The sequence below is a fragment of the Dendrobates tinctorius genome, unplaced genomic scaffold, assembly GCF_039654945.1.
Source record: "Dendrobates tinctorius isolate UK_male_01 unplaced genomic scaffold, ASM3965494v1 ptg000022l, whole genome shotgun sequence".
NCBI lineage: Eukaryota > Metazoa > Chordata > Amphibia > Anura > Dendrobatidae > Dendrobates > Dendrobates tinctorius.
In genome coordinates, this window is record NW_027361690.1 from 16,604,655 (window position 1) to 16,612,125 (window position 7,471).

Sequence of the window (7,471 nt, forward strand, 5' to 3'; positions counted from 1 at the left end):
GGAATGTAATAAATGTATTATAAATAACGCAATCACATCAGAGAAATGCAGAGATGTCGCTATAGCAACTGCATTCAGAATTTGCCCCATAAAAGCCTCAAGTGCGTTAAATAAATCATTTTAACTATATTCCAGTTATATTATCTTAAAATAATTAATTTTTAGGTTTCCAAATACAGTTAATATGATGTAGTATTGTAGGTCTTGAGGCATTCGTAGTGAAAATGCATTACTTGCGAAGTTCGAGCTGCTCGTTCATTTCTTTCTGTTTTCTTTTCTGAATTTAAACTTATTACTGGAACAGACCATGTAAATTGGTGCAAAAGGTTTGAGCTGTCCAAAGTATCAATCAAAAGACAGAACCTCAAATTTCTACATGCACTTAGGCCGAGTCTACACAAAATGAATGTTTTTCACCAAAGTATGCGAAAGAAAGATTTATGGTGCATTTTTTATGAGGAAACAGCTTGAAATGCTCCTTCTTTGGAGAAACATCTAAATTTATCCAATATCTATTATATACTTAGGCTACTTTCACACATCCGTCTTTTGGGATCCGGCACGATGCGGTGAAAAGCCGTAGTAGCGGATACGGGATGTGCCGCTGCTACCGGATCCCTATCGGCGGCCGGATACGGCGCTGGGCAGATTTAAAGGAGCAGAGCGCACAGGTATGATCTGATCCGGGAAAAGGAGAGAGAGATTTTTTTTTTGTCATTCGCCAGGCACGTCTAGGGTTAAAACTCAGAGAGTCCGGGCATGCACTGTTCAAAAAGCCGGTCCGGCGCTGTCAAAAAACGTAGCATGGAACGTTTTTTGCAGACGTCAGACGGCGAAGTTTGGCCGTATCCGGCAAAAAACAGAAGTGCCGCATGCCCATCCAGCACAATGCAGTGATAATGAACGTCTATGGGAAAAAACGGATCCGGTGCCAACCGGCGCCGGATCCGATTTTTACAAATTTCACCGTATTGTGCCGGATCCCAAAAGACGAATGTGTGAAAGTAGCCTTACCTAAAATTCTCCGTCATCCACTCCCATCCGGACGTCCTTGAATTCCACAATCCACCGCGGCACACCGGAAGTATGCCGACCGCCATATTGGAATACCCAAGTGATGGGTATTTCAATATGGCACCCGTTGGTGGTGGTACCAGGCCCTTCCGCAGTACCATCAGCGGGACACCGCCTGGACACCCACACCGGACCCCCCAGCCGCCGCCGTTGAACCCGCCGCTGGACCCCCGCCAGGACCCGCCACCGCCTGACTACACGCACTGGATCCTGCTGCTGTCTGCCCACCCACCGGCAAGAAAGACGTGTGGGCACCCTCTGGTGGCGTCGCAACCCATTTCCAGCACAGGCCGCAAACCACCGTCTTTCCTGCAGGTTGTGGCTGTACGGAGGTGGGTGGGCAGGCAGCGGCGGGACACACACACCACATACACACTGCCCTCCCGATGCGATAGCATCGGACCCACATCTAGTAGGGTATAAGCAACATGCACAGAAATCCCTGCACTTACACGCCTTGCCATGATATCATTCAAGTTATTAAGCCCTTCATGCCGCTACAAATTTCCATTTTTGCATTTCCATTTTTTCCTCCACTTCTTCCCAGAGCTATAACTCTTTTATTTTTCTATATGAGGGCTTTTTTTTGTGGGGCAAGTTATAGTTTTGAATGACACTATTCATTTTACCACATTGTGTACTGGAAAATGGGGAAGGAATTCCAAGTGCAGTGAAATTGTAAAAAAAAAAACGCAATTTTGACATTGCAAGGGGAATTTTTGCTTATGGTGTAAATTTTGTGGTAAAAATGACTTTGCAATATAATTCTCCTCATCAATACGATTACGGTGATACCCATCATTCAGGTTTTTTTTTCATTATTTTAGTTTTTGCCATTTTTGTAGCCCGGTAACAGTTGTATTTTTTGGCTGATGAGCTGTGTTTTGACGCTCTTGAATTCTTTTTGTTTACGACGTTTACCGATTGGGTTAATTGTTTTTATATTTTGATAGATCAGACTTTTCAGAAAGCAGCAATTCCACATATGTGTATTTTATTTATTTATTTTTTATATATTTATTTTCAATGGGGGAAAAGGTATGTTATGTGAACTTTTAGGTTTTTCTATTTTTTTCAAAACATTTTTGTTTATTTTTTCTGTGTTTGTTAGCCCCCGTAGGAAACTTGAAGATGTGAGCATCTGATCGCTTGTGCTACATACAGGAATGATACAACATCGCTACATATAGCAAAAATCACTGTCTTCTTTGAAGACTGGCAATAGGCAGGGTCTCAAAGAAGCTCTGTAATGACAGGCACAGAAGTCATCAGCTAATGCCCAGCTGTCATGATAATCCATTAGCGACCCTTGATCTCATCACGGACGCTCTGATAGGTGGAGAGAATGACTCACACACTTGCCGTTGCATTTAAATGCTGCTGTCAGAGATTGACACTGACAGTTAATAGGTTAACAATTACAGGCGAAGCACCTCTCCCTCCATAATTGTTATTGGCAATTCCTGGCTGTAATACAATATGCCGGGTATGGGGTGTTCTTGTTGTGTGTGCTCGCTCCCTACATGCACTTCCAACTTGTGATGTACATGTACAGAGGATTTTGTGAAGAGCTAAATGGTTGTATGGAGTTTTTCTGAAACACTGAATGCACTTGATAGTGAAAATCCACTGCTGGCAGCTCCCTTTGGAATTGTCGACTAATGATCTCCCATACATGCTCAATGGGAGACAAGTCTGGAGACACTCTAGGCCTTGGTAGCACCTTTAGACCATGCAGACTACTCAAATTGCCATGGGCATTGTCATGTTAAGAAATGACTCATGGGACATTTTGGAAAAATTGATTTGATGCTCCTACTTGATAATGAGATGTTATATTTTTTCATCATTTGCATATCATTAAGATGTCTATAAATTCTGTGATTTCTATAATTAAACAACTTTTACTTCTTGGTGCTGCAATGAAGTGGGTAATGAATAGGGAGATAGAGATTTTTGGAGCAGCCTAATGTCTTTCAGATGGTTTTCGCTCTGAAAACCACATGGAAAAAAAGCCAACTAAACACTCAAAAGCATGAAGATAAGCATTTCAATGTAAAAACTACTTGCTATTCACATGTTCAATCTTTTGAGCACCAAACAATTAAAAGAATTGAGCTGACTATCCTTGAAGCATGTTCCATTCTGAAGACGCCTTTATAACAAAAGTCAAATTCAAAGATAAAATGGGCAACTTTTTGAGCACTTTTCTACCGTTTCTGCTTGAAATCCTGCAAACAATAATAATAATCTTTACTTATATAGCATCAACATATTCTGCAGCGCTTTACAGTTCAGAAGTTCATATACAACAGTCATTTGAAACATATTTAAAGATAATATAATAATTAAAGTGAAAATAATGATGACCCTGCTCTTAAGAGCTTACAATCTACAATGAGGTGGGGGAGACACAAAGTACAGCAGCATATTTACAATGATGCTCCAGACATATTGAGGGAATGGGAGATAGCTAAAGGCTTCTTGAGCTAGTCACCAGCCAATATTTGTAGTGCTTTTGGGTGTGGTGGAGTTTAATGGAGAATTATGTTCAGAGAAATAGTGAATGGGCTATATATAAAAAAGAACTTTGATTACGGAACGTGATATGCCACCCTAAACAGATGTGTTTTTAGGGAGTGCCTAAAATTGTGTAAGTTGTGGTTAGTCCTAATTTCTTGGGGTAGAGAATTCCAAATAATTGGTGCAACTCAGGAGGAGCCTTTGACCCAAGATAGGAAGGTACGGATTATTGCGGATGTTAGTGAAAAGTCGCTTGCAGAGTGTAAAGAGTGGGTAGGCCTATAAACTGAAATGAGGGAGGAAATGTAGGGGGATGCAGCACTGTGGAGAGCTTTGTGGGTGAGAGCAAGCAGTTTAAATTGACTCCTATAATGTATGGGCAGCCAGTGAAATGACTGGCACAGAGTGGAAGCATCTGAGTAATGATTGGCCAGATAGATGACACTGGTTGCTACATTAAGGATGGACTGAAGAAGGGAAAGTCAAGTGAAGGGGAGGCCAATTAATAGAGAATTAAAGTAGTCAAAGCGGGAATGGATCCGGGTGACAGTGAGGGTTTTTGTTTCCATGGAGAGAAAGGGGAAGACTTTAGAGAGGCTCTTCACGTTCAAGCGACAAGAGCGGACAAGAGATTGGACATAGGAGGTGAAGGAAAGATTGGTGTCAAACATAACACCCGGAAGGCGCACCTGCTGCCGAGGTGTTATTGTGGTGCCACACACAGAGCAAGATGTCAGATTTAGGGAGGAAGGTAGATGGTGAGAGCAAAAGATGTTCAGTTTTGGAAAGAATTAGTTTCAGATAGAGAGTGGACATGATGTTGGAAACTACAGACAGATAGTCACTGGTTTTCTGTAGTACAGTGGGGGTAAGGTCATTAGATGAAGTGTATAGTTGTATGTCATCAGCATAAAGATGGCACTGAAAACCAAATTTGCTGATGGTCATTCCAACTGGGGTCATGTAGAGAGAGAAGAGGTCCAAAGACTGAACCCTGAGGTACCTCAATAGTGAGATGAGGAGGGGAAGAAGTAGATCCTGCAACCTATATATTGAAGGAGTGGTCAAAAAGATAGGAAGAGAACAAGGAGAGAGCAATGTCTTTTAAGTCGAGAAAGAGACGGTGGTCATCAGTGTTGAAAGCTGCAGAGAGGTCAAGAAGAATTAGCAGAGAGTAGTCATCATTATGTTTTGCTGTCAAAAAGTCATTGGTCACTTTGAGTGCAGTTTCTGTAGCATTTAGGGGGCGGAAGCCAGACTGTGATGGATCTAGATGAGAGTAAGTGGAGAGGTAACGAGTAAGGTGGGAGTAGACCAGACACTCCAAGAATTTAGAGATGAAGAAGAGATTGGAAACTGGTCTGAAGCTATTTGTGCAGGATGGGTCAAGAGAGGGTTTTTTTTTAATAATGATGTTATGATAGAATGTTTGAAGGAGAAGTGGAAAATACCAAAAGAGAACGAGAGATTGAAGATTTTAGTTAGGTGAGTAGTGATGATTTTAGAGAGAGATTGGAGCAGGTGAGAGGGAATGGGGTCAGTAGTACATGTAGTAGGATGCGAAGAACAGAGAAGCTTGGAGACTTCTTCTGTGACTGGGTCAAATGTGGACAGTGAGCCAGAGGATGTGCTGGGAGGGATGGGAGTCATGGAACTTGGTGGCTGGGAGCTGATTTTCTGACAGATATTTTTTATTTTCTCTGTAAAGTATGAGGCTAGATCATCAGAACAGATGTCTGTGATAGGGGACCGCGTTTTAGGACTGAGGAGGGAGTGAAAGGTGTTGAAGAGTTTTTTTGGGTTGTTGGATAGTGAGGAGATCAAGGTGGTGAAATAAATCTGTTTGGCAAAGAGAAGGGCAGAGATATAGGTTCTTAACATTAATTTGTGGTGGATAAAATTTTCTGTTGTGCGAGTTTTTCGCTATAGGCGTTCAGCACTCCTTGAGCATCACTGGTGAAATCTAGTTTGCAATGTGAGCCAGGATTGTTTTACTCTGTGTTTGGATATTCTGAGGAGGATGAGTGGCGCTACTTGGTCCACGGTGCTTCTGAGAGTGTAGTGATTTACGCAAAATTGGTAATTACGGCACTCCTGTGGATGGTGCCCAAGTTGGATTCTGCATGTGCTGCTGATCCTGAGTGTTCATTTCTGCCTGTAACCGTGTGCACACTGCAATCTGGCCTCTCAACCTAATGGGGTTTACCTTTCAGTGTCTGACTGATGAAGGTCATTGTAGGATCGAAACATCTTCTTTATTTTTGGATTACTTGCACACAATAAAATTATCTGCTTACAACATTTACCTGAGTGCCAAGTTTTCTACAATATTGTAGTGATATACAGATCAGGACAGTAAAAAGAAGAGATTGGGGATAGTGATGAGTGTAGGGAGTCTGTAAGTGTATGAGGCTTGTAGATTTCTGATTGTGTAATAGGTAGGAGTGTGCTGGGGTGGGCAAGGTTTTGTGAGCATGAAACAGAGAATATTGTGGTCAGAGAAGGGAAGAGGTAAATTAGTTATCTATGCAGCAGATTGGACAGTGCAGGACAAAGGCAATGTAAAGGATGTTACCATCTTTATAAGTCTCAGAGTTTTAAATCTGTGAGAGATAGAAGCTGGGATGCAGATGGGGAGGTGAGGATGTTTATGGGGATGTTGAAGTCTTTCGGGATAAAAGTTGGTAATTGTGAGGAAACAAAGTGTGGCAGCCAGGCAGAAGAATGGTCAAGGAACTGGGTGGGTGAGCCTAGGGGATAGAATATGACTGCTATTCTGAGGGAGAGGGGATGGAAGAGCCAGAAAACAGCAGTAATAAAGACACCACAAAATCCTGAAAAAAGATGCTAAAAATCCACCAGTGGTCAAAAATATTAAGAAAAAATAATAAGAAAGTCCATTTAGAAAAAAAAACCAAGTGTATTCTAAAGTTTCTTTCTTGGAAGGTTTGCTTGCCCATAAAAGATATCAAGTGCACTTAGACTATCACGTAAATCCTGAATGAGAGAAATTTAGATGTGTAAAATAAATATATAATCTTTAGTATAATCTGAATTTATTTTTACTTAAAAAAGCCATAAACAATACATCTTTTTTGCCACAATTTTGACAAGAATGTTAAAAGTTCAATTTAATATTTAGGACTATATCTGTGAAAAAATGAAATGGTTAAGGCCATGTCTTGGTATCTTCAAACAGCTGATCAATGCAATGTTGATGACCCATGCTAAGGCTGGAGTCACACACGACGTATAAAAAAAATTGGTCCATTTTTCACTGCCGAGAATCGCACAAATGTTTCATGAACAGTGATCTGTATGTCATCCGTGTACAATGCTAGGATGTGATTTTCTTGCACCTAAGCATCCGTGTGACATCCGAGTGACATCCGCATGGCAAGATTTTCTCCCCTGCTTGCAAAATGGACATATAATGGATCCCAATGACTGGTTAAAATAGAAAAGAAAGAATAGATATTTACACATAGAATACACACATATATATATATATATATATATATATATATATATATATATATATATATATATAAAATGTCATTGACGTCACTGAGGCTGCGCAGAGTCCCCGCCTGACCTGAGGTGAACTTGGGAGCATGGGAAAATGTTCTAAATCTTTCCCACGCTGATCAGTTCATCTGCGGTCAGCCGGGGCGCCTGCGCAGACAAGTTTTCCTTCATTCCTCTGTGGTTTACAGCCTGTATGTTAACCATGTGTCATTTCATGTTGGGTTCTGTAATGATTTTTCAGAAGCCGGCAATTGAATTCTAACCGATTCTACTATATATATATCTCTCTGAAATATATATATATATATACACACACTGTGTATGTATATATATACTTATACTATGT